The 12814-nt window shown below is 47.8% G+C and overlaps 1 protein-coding gene across 1 annotated transcript in view; it reads left to right on the forward strand.

The window, feature by feature from the left end:
• Positions 1-949: 949 nt before the first annotated feature.
• LOC142257544 (uncharacterized) overlaps positions 950-12814 on the forward strand; it is a 77435-nt gene continuing 65570 nt past the window's right edge. The window contains exon 1 of the mRNA XM_075329694.1: positions 950-983. The gene's annotated coding sequence lies outside the window, so the exon portion shown is untranslated. The remainder of the gene's footprint in view (positions 984-12814) is intronic.

A 12814-nucleotide genomic window follows, 5' to 3' on the forward strand; every position in this document is an offset into this window, starting at 1 on the left:
GAGAAAAAAATTACAAAAGATAAAAATGATGGTTTTTGGTTGCTGCAATTTTTTTTAAAAATGCAACAACAGAAGATCAAAATGTCGCATCCGCACAAAAATGGTAAAATTAAAGATGTCACCTCAAGATGCAAAAAACAAGCCGTCACTGAGCCCCAGATCCCGAAAAGTGAGAAGCTATGGGTCGAAATGGCAGAAAACAAGCAATTTTTTGGGGGGCAAACTTCTGAATTTTTTTAACCCCTTATATAACAGTAAACCTATACATGTTTGGTGTCTACGAACTCGCACCGACCTCAGGCATCACACCCACACATCAGGTTTAGCATATGGTGAACACGGTGAATAAAATATCTCAAAAACTATAATGTGATCGCATTTTTTTTTGTAATTTCACCGCACTTGGAATTTTTTTGCTGTTTTCCAGTACACTGTATGGTAAAACTCATGGTTTCATTCAAAAGTACAAGTCGTGCCGCAAAAAACAAGCCCTGATATGGCAAGATTGATGGAAAAATAAAAAAGGTACGGCTCTCGGAAGAAGGGGAGAAACAAAGCGAAAACGAAAAACGGACAATCGCTTGTGGGTGAAGGGGTTAAAAAAAATGGCGACAAATTCCTCACACAAACAGCTCAGTGGATTTCTCGTAGATCTTAATATGGCAGCTGCAGCCTGTGGCGGGGCATCACCGGCCAGGACACGCAGCTCGGCTTTCGGTTTGTTCCCCCAGTCCCCGGTTCTTCCCGCCGCTAGTTCCCAGCATGCTCTCCGTCCTCCCGTGTGATCCGGCAATCTGCAGTTCCACTGTCAGCCGCGGGGCGGAGCAGTGAGCACGGGCAGGACTTGTGGGCGGGGCTCTGGAAAGTTCCTTCTCGTTGCTATGCGGAGAAGTTTGGGGCCGGACTATCGGGCGTTGCTAGGTAACGGCTCCGCTTTTTTTCCCGGCAGCGTGTGACCCGCAATACCGGAACCGGAGAGACAGGTGGGTGCGGGAGCGAACTGAACCGCATGTGAACCGTGCCATATATGTGCACGGAGGCGAGCGTGCGAACGGCAAGCTGTCTGTACAGTAACGTGCCGGCCGCGACCCGTCCCCTCCTCTCTGTGCGGATGTCACCGGCAACATGAGGGTTCAGCAATACCAAATATTGGGGTGCAGTAAGGAGAGTGTCATGATGTTATTGGGGTGCACTATGGACGGAGACACAGTGGTGTGATATTGGGGTGCACTATGGACAGGGACACAGTGGTGTGATATTGGGGTGCACTATGGACAGGGACACAGTGGTGTGATATTGGGGTGCACTATGGACGGAGACACAGTGGTGTGATATTGGGGTGCACTATAGATGGGGACACAGTGGTGTGATATTGGGGTGCACTATAGATGGGGACACAGTGGTGTGATATTGGGGTGCACTATAGATGGGGACACAGTGGTGTGATAGTGGGGGTGCACTATGGACAGGGACACAGTGGTGTGATAGTGGGGGTGCACTATGGACAGGGACACAGTGGTATGATATTGGGGTGCCCGATGGATAGGGACACAGTGGTGTGATATTGGGGTGCACTATGGACGGGGACACAGTGGTGTGATATTGGGGTGCACTATGGACGGGGACACAGTGGTGGGATATTGGGGTGCATTATGGAAGGGGACACAGTGGTGTGATATGAGGGTGCACTATGGAAGGGGACACAGTGGTGTGATATGGGGGTGCACTATGGACGAGGACACAGTGGTGTGATAGTGGGGGTGCACTATGGACAAGGACACAGTGGTGTGATATTGGGGTGCCCGATGGATAGGGACACAGTGGTGTGATATTGGGGTGCACTATAGATGGGGACACAGTGGTGTGATAGTGGGGGTGCACTATGGACAGGGACACAGTGGTGTGATAGTGGGGGTGCACTATGGACAGGGACACAGTGGTGTGATATTGGGGTGCACTATGGACAGGGACACAGTGGTGTGATAGTGGGGGTGCACTATGGACAGGGACACAGTGGTGTGATATTGGGGTGCACTATGGACAGGGACACAGTGGTGTGATAGTGGGGGTGCACTATGGATAGGGACACAGTGGTGTGATATTGGGGTGCACTATGGATAGGGACACAGTGGTGTGATATTGGGGTGCACTATGGACAGGGACACAGTGGTGTGATAGTGGGGGTGCACTATGGACGGGGACACAGTGGTGTGATATTGGGGTGCACTATGGACGGGGACACAGTGGTGTGATATTGGGGTGCACTATGGACAGGGACACAGTCGTGTGATAGTGGGGGTGTACTATGGATAGGGACACAGTGGTGTGATATTGGGGTGCACTATGGATAGGGACACAGTGGTGTCATATTGGGGTGCACTAACGGATGGGGACATAGTGGTGTGATATTGGGGTGCACTATGGACGGGGACACAGTGGTGGGATATTGGGGTGCATTATGGACGGGGACACAGTGGTGTGATATTGGGGTGCACTATGGATAGGGACACAGTGGTGTGATATTGGGGTGCACTAACGGATGGGGACATAGTGGTGTGATATTGGGGTGCACTATGGACGGGGACACAGTGGTGGGATATTGGGGTGCATTATGGACGGGGACACAGTGGTGTGATATTGGGGTGCACTATGGATAGGGACACAGTGGTGGGATATTGGGGTGCACTATGGATAGGGACACAGTGGTGGGATATTGGGGTGCACTAAGGATGGGGAGTGTCATGATGTGATATTGGGGTGCACTATGGACAGGGGCACAGTGGTATGATATGGTGGTGCACTATGGACGGGGACACAGTGGTGTGATATTGGGGTGCACTATGGACGGGAACACTGGTGTGATATGGGGGTGCACTATGGAAGGGGACACAGTGGCGTGATATAGGGGTGCACTTTGGACGGGGACACAGTGGTGTGATATTGGGGTGCACGATGGATAGGGACACAGTGGTGTGATATTGGGGTGCACTATAGATAGGGACACAGTGGTGTGATATTGGGGTGCTCTATGGACGGGGACACAGTGGTGTGATATGGGGGTGCACTATGGACGAGGACACAGTGGTGTGATATGGGGGTGCACTATGGACGAGGACACAGTGGTGTGATATGGGGGTGCACTATGGACGGGGACACAGTGGTGTGATATGGGGGTGCACTATGGACGGGGACACAGTGGTATGATATTGGAGTGCACTATGTATAGGGACACAGTGGTGTGATATTGGGGTGCACTAACGGATGGGGACATAGTGGTGTGATATGGGGGTGCACTATGGACAGGGACACAGTGGTGTGATATGGTGGTGCACTATGGACGGGGACACAGTGGTATGATATTGGGGTGCACTATGAACGAGGACACAGAAGGTATGATATTGGGGTGCACTATGGATAGGGACACAGTGGTGTGATATTGGGGTGCACTAACGGATGGGGACATAGTGGTGTGATATTGGGGTGCACTATGGACAGGGACACAGTGGTGTGATATTGGGGTGCTCTATGGACAGGGGCACAGTGGTGTGATATTGGGGTGCACTAACGGATGGGGACATAGTGGTGTGATATTGGGGTGCATTATGGACGGGGACACAGTGGTGTGATATTGGGGTGCACTATGGATAGGGACACAGTGGTGTGATATTGGGGTGCACTAACGGATGGGGACATAGTGGTGTGATATTGGGGTGCACTATGGACGGGGACACAGTGGTGGGATATTGGGGTGCATTATGGACGGGGACACAGTGGTGGGATATTGGGGTGCACTAAGGATGGGGAGTGTCATGATGTGATATTGGGGTGCACTATGGACAGGGACACAGTGGTATGATATGGTGGTGCACTATGGACGGGGACACAGTGGTGTGATATTGGGGTGCACTATGGATAGGGACACAGTGGTGTGATATTGGGGTGCACTATGGATAGGGACACAGTGGTGTGATATTGGGGTGCACTATGGACGGGGACACAGTGGTGTGATATTGGGGTGCACTATGGACAGGGACATAGTGGTGTGATATTGGGGTGCACTATGGATAGGGACACAGTGGTGGGATATTGGGGTGCACCAAGGATGGGGACATAGTGGTGTGATATTGGGGTGCACTATGGACGGGGACACTGGTGGGATATTGGGTTACACTATGGACGGGGACACAGTGGTGTGATATTGGGGTGCACTATGGACAGGGACACAGTGGTGTGATATAGGGGTGCACTAAGGATGGGGACACAGTGGTATGATATTGGGGTGCACTATGGACGAGGACACAGTGGTATGATATTGGGGTGCACTAAGGATGGGGACACTAGTATGATATTGAGATGCACTATGGACGGGAACACTGGTGTGATATGGGGGTGCACTATGGAAGGGGACACAGTGGTGTGATATTGGGGGTGCACTATGGAAGGGGACACAGTGGTGTGATATAGGGGTGCACTTTGGACGGGGACACATTGATGTGATATTGTGGTGCACTATGGACGAGGACACAGTGGTGTGATATGGGGGTGCACTATGGACATGGATACTTTGGTGTGATATGGGGGTGCTCTATGGACAGGGACACAGTGGTGTGATATTGAGGGTGCACTATGGAAGGGGATAGTGGTGTGATATTGAGGGTGCACTATGGACGGGGACACAGTGGTGTGATATTGAGGGTGCACTATGGAAGGGGATAGTGGTGTGATATTGGAGTTCACTATGGACGGGGACAGAGTGGTATGATATGGGGGTGCACTATGGACGGGGACACAGTGGTGTGATATTGGGGTGCACTATGGACGGGGACACAGTGGTGTGATATTGGGGTGCACTATGGACGGGGACACAGTGGTGTGATATTGGGGTGCACTATGGACGGGGACACAGTGGTGTGATATTGGGGTGTACTATGGACAGGGACACAGTGGTGTGATATTGGGGTGCACTATGGACGGGGACACAGTGGTGTGATATTGGGGTGCACTATGGACGGGGACACAGTGGTGTGATATTGGGGTGCACTATGGACGGGGACACAGTGGTGTGATATTGGGGTGCACTATGGACGGGGACACAGTGGTGTGATATTGGGGTGCACTATGGACAGGGACACAGTGGTGTGATATTGGGGTGCACTATGGACGGGGACATAGTGGTGTGATATTGGGGTGCACTATGGACGGGGACACAGTGGTGTGCTGCCATCCCTGTGTGCTGCATGTTTATCATTACCCTATAGACTTGTACTGACCCATGTCCCTGTGTGTTTTACATGGTCACACAGTCCACGAGACACACAATCCTGTGAATCGCACCTTGGCGTTTGTATCCATTATTTTCACAATGCATATGGCGTGTGAATGAGGCCTAACACGGCGATGTACAAAGACGATTATACCGAGAATTGCTGCATTTAATAATTTTCCTTTTGAAACTGGATTTTTACGAGACGTGTCTATTAGTGTTTTCGGCTTCTACATATGCAGTGCGCCCCATTCTGCAATCTGTTCTCCCTCACCGGTGAAGCATAACATTGCTAGAGGGAAACTGATGACCCCCCACATAGTTTCCTATGGGATCCGTCCTGAGTCTGGAGTCTGGTGGTACTGGACAAACAAATGAGAAAAAAAAATTTGGCACCACGTAAGGCCGAGTTCACATGTCCAGTAATGATTCGTTAGAACGGATCCAGCAGCAATCCGCTGGAAAAAAAACGTGCAGACGCAATGCTAAAAAAAACTATTTCAACTGGATCCGTTTTTTTTTAAATGTTGAAGTCTATGACAATTTGATCCATTATTCAGCCTTCTATTTTTCCTCCATTTGTAAAGGATCCGTTTTGTGCTTCCTGGATCAGTTTCAAATGGAACAAAACGGATGGCTTAAGGCCGCTTTACACGCAGCGATATCGCTAGCGAGCGTACCCGCCCCCGTCGGTTGTGCGTCACGGGCAAATTGCTGCCCGTGGTGCACAAAATCGCTCGGACCCGTCACACATACTTACCTGCCTAGCGACATCGCTGTGACCGGCGTACCGCCTTCTTTCTAAGGGGGCGGTTCGTTCGGCGTCACAGCAACATCACTAAGCGGCCGCCCAATCAAAGCGGAGGGGCAGAGATGAGTGGGTCGTAACATCCCGCCCACCTCCTTCCTTCCTCATTGCGGCCGGGAGGCAGGTAAGGTGAGGTTCCTCGTGCCTGTGGTGTCACATGGAGCGATATGTTCTGCCGCAAGAGCGACGAACGACATCGTTACTGCAGCAGCAACGATAATCGAGATTAGGGGGGCATGTCACCGTTTAGAGATTTCGCACATTTTTGCGACAATTCAAAATCGCTCATAGGTGTCACACGCAGCGACATCGCTAACGCGGCCGGATGTGCAGCACAAATTCCGTGACCCCAACAACATCGCTTTAGTGATGTCGTAGCGTGTAAAGTGGCCTTTAGGCGGCTTTCACACTGCGTTTTTTTTTAACAGGCCTCATGAACGTTTTTTTGCTGCAAAAGCGGATCCTGTTTTTGCAAAGAGAAACGCATGTGTTATTTTACAGGATCCTGTCACTTGAAGTTTATGGGCGGTCATTGGAGTCATGTGATCGGGAGCGAGGGGAACTGAACGTGACAGACTGGGAATTCAGACGCAGCTGGGGCAAAAGAGTGGAGAGAGGAGGGAGAGAAGAGAGGAAAGAGGCGAAAAGAGGAGAGAGGAGAGGAGAGAGAAGAGAGAGAAAAGAGGAGAGAGGGGAGAGCGGAGATGCGACAGGAGGAGAGAGAGAGGAGAGAGGAGAAGAGAGCGGAGAGGCGAGAGGAGGAGAGAGAAAAGAGGAGGAGAGAGAGGAGGAGACAGGAGAGAGGAGAAGATAGGCAAGAGAGGAGATGAGAGAGCAGAAAGAAGAGAGGAGAAAGCAGAGAGGAGAGGGGAGAGGGGAGAGAGGAGAAGAGAGCGGAGAGGCGAGAGGAGGAGAGAGAAAAGAGGAGAGAGTGGAGGAGACAGGAGAGAGGAGAAGATAGACAAGAGAGGAGAGGAGAGAGCAGAAAGGAGAGAGGAGAGAAGAAAGGAGAGTGGGAGAGGAGAGAGAGGAGGAAAGAGCGAAAGAGAGGAGAGAGAAAAGAGGAGAGAGACTGATCACGCCAGGCTGGTTTCTGGCCAAGCAGGATCCTGTCTATCAGCATGCCAGCGTTCACATGCGTTTGCGTGCAGTATAGTCAGGATCCAGCAATTTGCAATATTTGGACGCAGTTTTGAAAAAAGTTAAAAAACTGCAAGTCGCTGGATCCTGACTACACCGCACGCTAACGCATGTGAACGCATGTTGACGCGATTCCATTGCAAATGCATTGAAATGAAAACGCATTTACACTGGATCCATTTTTGCGTTACAAAAATGTTCAGGACGCATGTTAAAAAAACATAGTGTGAAAGCCGCCTAAAAAGTTGTCTGCATATTGCATATGGATTGCTGCTGGATCTGCTCTTACGGATGATTACTGGACATGTGAACTAAATTGACAGAAGATTAGTTGCTCTCAATCAAGGCCAGGGTCACACCACATTATAGATTGGACGAGTGCTATCCGATTTTTTTTATTTTTTTTTATCGGGCAGTGCTGATAAATGTTTTTTTTTCTCATACCCATTCGGCATGCTGTGATTCTACACGTAAATTGGACGAGACTTGTCCATTCAATTCTACGGGTGCATGGAAGTCACCGGGTGACAGCTGAGTGCAGTCCGATTTTCGCAGACTCAGAATGGAGAAGATGGAGAAATTTTGTTTCCGTTCTTCTCTTCACTGTGCGCTACAACTCTATCCTCCGAGAGAATGGGATCACACTACACTGATCGGAGTGTCATTCTTTCTAATGAGACAATGTAACCTGAGGCCGGGTTCAGACAGATGTATATTACAGTTTCTATACGCAACAGCCTCCTACAGTGCCTTGCGAAAGTATTTGCCCCCCTTGATTTTTTTTCCAACCTTTTCCCACATTTCAGGCTTCAAACATAAAGATAAAAAATGTTAATGTTCTAGTGAAGAATCAACAACAAGTGGGACACAATTGTGAAGTTGAATGAAATTTATTGCTTATTTTAAACTTTTATAAAAAACTAATAAACTGAAAATTGGGGCGTGCAATATTATTCAGCCCCTTTAAGTTAATGCTTTGTAGCGCCACCTTTTGCTGCGATTACAGCTGCAGGCGCTTGGGGCATGTGTCTATCAGTTTTGCACATCGAGAGACTGAAATTCTCGCCCATTCTTCCTTTGCAAACAGCCGGAGCTGAGTGAGGTTGGATGGAGGCGTTTGTGAACAGCAGTTTTCAGCTCTTTCCACAGATTCTCGATTGGGTTCAGGTCTGGACTGTGACTTGGCCATTCTAACACCTGGATACGTTTATTTGTGAACCATTCCATTGTAGATTTTCTTTATGTTTTGGACCATCGTCTTGTTGGAAGACAAATCTCCGTCCCAGTCTCAGGTCTTTTGCAGACTCCAACAGGTTTTCTTCAAGAATGGTCCTGTATTTGGCTCCATCCATCATCACATCAATTTTAACCATCCTCCTTGTCCCTGCTGTAGAAAAGCAGGCCCAAACCATGATGCTAACAAAAAACAAAAAGGACCTAGCGTCACCTTCACAGGTGCTCAGGAAAAAATATATGTAGAGTTAAAGTAGCCCTGGCACACCGTTTATTTCCCAATAATAATGAAGGAAATGAAAGTCTCTTTTGTATTTTTATTGAAGAAGATGATACAGATGCAGAAAGTCCGCCTATGACAACGTTTCGGCCTTCATTATGGCCTTCATCTGGTCGGACAGACTGACTGGACAAGTTAGGGTTCCCAGAGGGACGAAGAAAAATTACAATACTGGTAGGGATGGTAGGTAAAGGGAATGCGTGAATCATCTATTTGTGGATAGACTTGTAAACCTTATAGGATGATTGCGGAGTCCCGTCAATATTTCAGTTTATACTTTATGAGCATATTCTATGATGCAGAAATCACACTTCGCTCTATACGAGCGTATGACAAATCCGTGCATGTGTGGCCGGATGTATACACATTCTTTAGACAGGGCTGCTGTGTTGCAGATGGCTATCCAAGGAAATATGTGTATATAAGAGCTTGGTTTTAGTTCTTAGTTCATCTCTATGTAGTAGGGACGAAGGGTAATGGTGCCACAAGTTACATATTGCATAAGATCCGGGGTACTATGTCTAAGACTTAGTTCATATGCACAGGGCAGAAAGAATGAAAAAATGGAGTCCACAGGTGCCTGGTAGCAGGGGCTCTATGCCTCAGAAATCCGGTTTGTCTAGTTACCAGTAGGGCTTGGGGATACAGCGGAGGCAGGTAAGGAAATCAATGGGTGTGAGGACCGCTTGCGTGCCCTGTGCGTCCGGTGAGGTGGGAAGCCCCACCTCACCGGACGCACAGGGCACGCAAGCGGTCCTCACACCCATTGATTTCCTTACCTGCCTCTCCGCTGTATCCCCAAGTCCTACTGGTAACTAGACAAACCGGATTTCTGAGGCATAGAGCCCCTGCTACCAGGCACCTGTGGACTCCATTTTTTCATTCTTTCTGCCCTGTGCATATGAACTAAGTCTTAGACATAGTACCCCGGATCTTATGCAATATGTAACTTGTGGCACCATTACCCTTCGTCCCTACTACATAGAGATGAACTAAGAACTAAAACCAAGCTCTTATATACACATATTTCCTTGGATAGCCATCTGCAACACAGCAGCCCTGTCTAAAGAATGTGTATACATCCGGCCACACATGCACGGATTTGTCATACGCTCGTATAGAGCGAAGTGTGATTTCTGCATCATAGAATATGCTCATAAAGTATAAACTGAAATATTGACGGGACTCCGCAATCATCCTATAAGGTTTACAAGTCTATCCACAAATAGATGATTCACGCATTCCCTTTACCTACCATCCCTACCAGTATTGTAATTTTTCTTCGTCCCTCTGGGAACCCTAACTTGTCCAGTCAGTCTGTCCGACCAGATGAAGGCCATAATGAAGGCCGAAACGTTGTCATAGGCGGACTTTCTGCATCTGTATCATCTTCTTCAATAAAAATACAAAAGAGACTTTCATTTCCTTCATTATTATTGGGAAATAAACGGTGTGCCAGGGCTACTTTAACTCTCCAAACCATGATGCTGCCACCACCATGTTTGACAGTGGGGATGGTGTGTTCAGGGTGAGGAGCTGTGTTGCTTTTACGCCAAACATATCGTTTGGCATTGTGCCCAAAAAGTTTGATTTTGGTTTCATCTGACCAGAGCACCTTCTTCCACATGTTTGGTGTCTCCCAGGTGGCTTGTGGCAAACGGTAAACAACACTTTTTATGGATATCTTTGAGAAATGGCTTTCTTCTTGCCGCTCTTCCATAAAGGCCAGATTTGTGCAGTGTACGACTGATTGTTGTCCTATGGACAGACTCTCCCACCTCAGCTGTAGATCTCTGCAGTTCATCCAGAGTGATCATGGGCCTCTTGGCTGCATCTCTGATCAGTCTTCTCCTTGTTTGAGATGAAAGTTTGGATGGACGGCCGGGTCTTGATAGATTTGCAGTGGTATGATACTCCTTCCATTTCAATATGATTGCTTGCACAGTGCTACTTGGGATGTGTAAAGTTGTGGAAATTGTTTTGTAACCAAATCCGGCTTTAAACTTCTCCTCAACAGTATCACGGACCTGGCTGTTGTGTTCCTTGGTCTTCATGATGCTCTCTGCGCTTTACACAGAACACTGAGACTATCACAGAGCAGGGGCATTTATAGGGAGACTTGATTACACACAGGGGCTTATATTTATCATCATCAGTTATTTAGGACAACATTGGATCATTCAGAGATCCTCAATGAACTTCTGGAGTGAGTTTGCTGCACTGAAAGTAAAGGGGATGAATAATATTGCACGCCCCAATTTTCAGTTTATTAATTTTTACAAAAGTTTAAAATAAGCAATAAATTTCATTCAACTTCACAATTGTGTCCACTTGTTGATTCTTCACCATTAAATGTAATTTTTTTATCTTTATGCTTGAAGCCTGAAATGTGGGAAAAGGTTGATAAATTCAAGGGGGCCGAATACTTTCGCAAGGCACTGTATGTACCTACAACCTGTACATTTGGGTTACGAGACCTGTGAAATGCGCCTGACAGAACCCGGCTGAAGGGAAACTAAATAACTCCTAACTGCACGATTTGTTTGTTTGTTTCTTTCACTTGACAAATAAAGACTGCATATAACGTTTACATGGATTCCTGACATAGAAATCTGATATATATGAACACAGCAAAAATTGCTGCTGTCAGGGCAAGCAAAGGTTTGTATATTTTTTTTCTTTTTATTTAGGCTGTGTGCTCATGCTGCGTTTTTGCTGCTTTTTTTCATGTGTGTTTTTTTTTTTCTTGCAGATTTTGATTAAAACCCGAAGGAAAAACACATCCCAGCAAAGTCTATGAGAATCGTGACTTGCTGTGCACATTTTTTCCTTGCAGATTTTGGTGCAGAAAAAAGTCTGCCTTAGGCCCTGTGCGCACTAGAAAATGGAATTTTCTTAAGAAAATTCCGCAGGGTCTGAAAGATTACCGCACCCGCGGTAAAAAAAACCGCGGCAAACCGCATGCGGTTTACCGCGGTTTTAGCGCGGGTTGGTACATGTGTTTTAATGCATTCAATGAAATAAAGCACATAGAAGTAAATGACTTTTTTTTTTTTTTCAGAGATAGATAGCAGATAGATAGATAGAGGGAGGACAGACCACTGCAGTTCTCCCGAGCAGTAGTGTGTTCACATTACCGGCCGTGAGAAATGACCCGTGGTTACCTCTGCTGTCTCGTTGCGAGGCTGCATTCAGTAGTGTGTCAGTCACGGCTGGATGCAAGCATCGTGGGACCTCCGTGGATTACGCCGGAGCTGTGTGTTTGGGAGGGGTTAATAAAGGGGGGAAAGAGGGGCTTTTTTGTGTTTTATTTAAAATAAAGGATTTTTCGGTGTGTGTTTTATTCACTTTACTTATGGGTTAATCATGTTGCGAGGCTGCATTCAGTAGTGTGTCAGTCACGGCTGGATGCAAGCATCGTGGGACCTCCGTGGATTACGCCGGAGCTGTGTGTTTGGGAGGGGTTAATAAAGGGGGGAAAGAGGGGCTTTTTTGTGTTTTATTTAAAATAAAGGATTTTTCGGTGTGTGTTTTATTCACTTTACTTATGGGTTAATCATGTAAGCTGTCTCATAGACGCTGCCATGATCAAGCCTGGACTTAGTGGCGGCGATCCGCTGTCATTAACTCGTTATTACCACAAATTGCCACCGCATCACGGCAATCGGGAAGAGCCGGGGACACTCCGGGACTGCCGCATAATGGATGCCACAGTCCCGGGGCAGCTGCGGGCTGATATTCTCGGCTGCGGGAGGGGGGGGGCATTAACCCTGTCCCTCGCCCTCTCCAGCCTGAGAATACCGGGCCGCCGCTGTGTTTACCGCGGCTGGACGGTAAAAATACAGCGGAGCACACGTTTTTTTTTTTTGTAATATGTACGTTTGAGTTCTATGTGCATTCTATATGTCTGTGATGTGTGTGAGTGTGATCTGTGTGTGTGTATTCTATATGTGTGTGATGTGTGTGTGATGTGTGTATTTTGTCTGTGTCTGATGTGTGAGTGTGATGTGTGTATTCTATGTCTGTGATGTGTGTTCTATGTCTGTGTCTGTGTGTGAGTGTGATGTGTGTGTGTGTTCTATGTCTGTGT

This window comes from Anomaloglossus baeobatrachus, chromosome 12, assembly GCF_048569485.1.
Source record: "Anomaloglossus baeobatrachus isolate aAnoBae1 chromosome 12, aAnoBae1.hap1, whole genome shotgun sequence".
NCBI classification, from domain to species: Eukaryota; Metazoa; Chordata; class Amphibia; order Anura; family Aromobatidae; genus Anomaloglossus; species Anomaloglossus baeobatrachus.